General features: G+C 37.3%; 1 pseudogene; it reads left to right on the top strand.

The window, feature by feature from the left end:
- The first annotated feature begins 694 nt into the window (after positions 1-694).
- On the top strand, positions 695-1,519 carry LOC149235181 (protein DETOXIFICATION 16 pseudogene; annotated as a pseudogene).
- Positions 1,520-1,734: the final 215 nt, after the last annotated feature.

Here is a 1,734-nt window from a genome sequence, read left to right as displayed (position 1 = left end):
CAGTTCACTGTTAGTGTTTTCCAGAGCTATTTCTCACATATTGAAAGAGGGATTGCATTGGGTGGAGGGTTCCAAATAGAGAGAATACTCCTATTCTTATCCAGATCACCATCAACAAGAGGCAATATCCAGGAAGTCAAATCATGTGTGCTAAATGTTTCCAATCTATGAAGTAACTCGCAGGTGTCCACTCATCGATTTCCAGCCCTTGCTTCTTTCCACTGCCATACTGAAATTCTTCTATCGGCCATCTTGTCCACTGCTCTGATACCATGATGGTGGCACAGCCAGGGGTTGCCAAAGCAACAACTGAATGTACAGCCTTCAGAGTGCACGGCAATATCATCCACAAACAAGAACAAAGAAAGAACAATTCCCTTTCTTCCCCAACAACACATAAGAGCTTAGAGAAATTTGAAATTCATATTATCACTAAAACTATCCAAGATTCTCTTACCTACGAGGATAGGGTACCACTACTTTTATATTCTACATGCTCAACTAATAATAACATTAATACTCTTTTTTTTCCAAATTAGATGCTCCTGCATTATGGAACAATCATTTAAAGTGACATAAATAAGGAGCTTTTCTTTACCGTATGCTTAGCGCATAGCAGCATGCTTAACAACCTCCTTGAATACCTGCAGAAAACTTAAAAAGTGTACATGAATCCATCTCAATTACTTGCCAGTGAAAAGTGATCATTAATACAGTTTTATCTTGTAAGTGAAAAGTGATCCTTAATACAGTTTTAACTTGTAAGTGAAAAGTGATCCTTAATACAGTTTTTAACTTGTAGTTGCTTGAAGTACAAACTTATCAGGTTTGATATTTTGTTTATAGAATGATATGTAAGTAAATACACTTAAAGTTAAGCTGGAAGTGAGAAATGGATCGTTCAATCTTCGAAAGTCCTCAACATTAGACTGATCAGATATCTTTTAATTATTCGTGTGTCTATGAACAGATGGGGATGGCAGGTGCATTAGAGACACTTTGCGGACAAGCATATGGAGCAAAGCAATATCATTTGCTTGGGATTCAACTGCAGAGAGCAATTGTTGCTCTTTATTGTGTGAGCATACCAATTGCTGTGATATGGGCATATATGGGACACATTCTTGTAGCCCTTGGCCAAGACCCTTTAATATCTTTTGAAGCAGGGAACTTTGCAAGATGGATGATTCCTAGCTTGTTTGCTACTGCGGCTCTTCAACCCCTAGTGAAATTTCTTCAATCACAAGGTGTTGTCTTTCCAATGATGTTAAGCAGTTCAATAACTCTTTGTTTCCATGTTCCCGTTTGTTGGATATTGGTGTTCAAAGTTGGATTAGGTAATAAAGGGGCTGCACTTGCAAACAACATTTCCAACTGGCTAAATGTGGCACTTCTATCAATTTATGTTAAATTTTCCCCTGCATGCAAGAAGACATGGACATCCTTCTCAAGGGAAGCTTTATATGACATTACAAACTTTCTTAAGCTTGCTATTCCATCTGCAGTAATGCTTTGGTAAATGAGTCCTTTCCCTTTTGTTGCAGAGTGTATGTAGTTGATTGCTAAAAAAAATTAGGCATTGCTTCAGTCCCATATACCGTTTTTCTTATTCTACTTCAGGGTGTTCAAATTTTTACGCTACAGTGAAATTCATAAACAATTTTCATCTGAAAATGGAAATTCATAAACAAATTTCCTGTGAAAACCATCGACTGGTTTCATAGGGTTCGAACA

The sequence above is a fragment of the Pinus tabuliformis genome, chromosome 8, assembly GCF_031772625.1.
Source record: "Pinus tabuliformis cultivar Carrire ecotype Pingquan chromosome 8, CPIR1, whole genome shotgun sequence".
Lineage (NCBI taxonomy): Eukaryota > Viridiplantae > Streptophyta > Pinopsida > Pinales > Pinaceae > Pinus > Pinus tabuliformis.
This window is presented reverse-complemented; position numbering and strand designations above follow the sequence as displayed.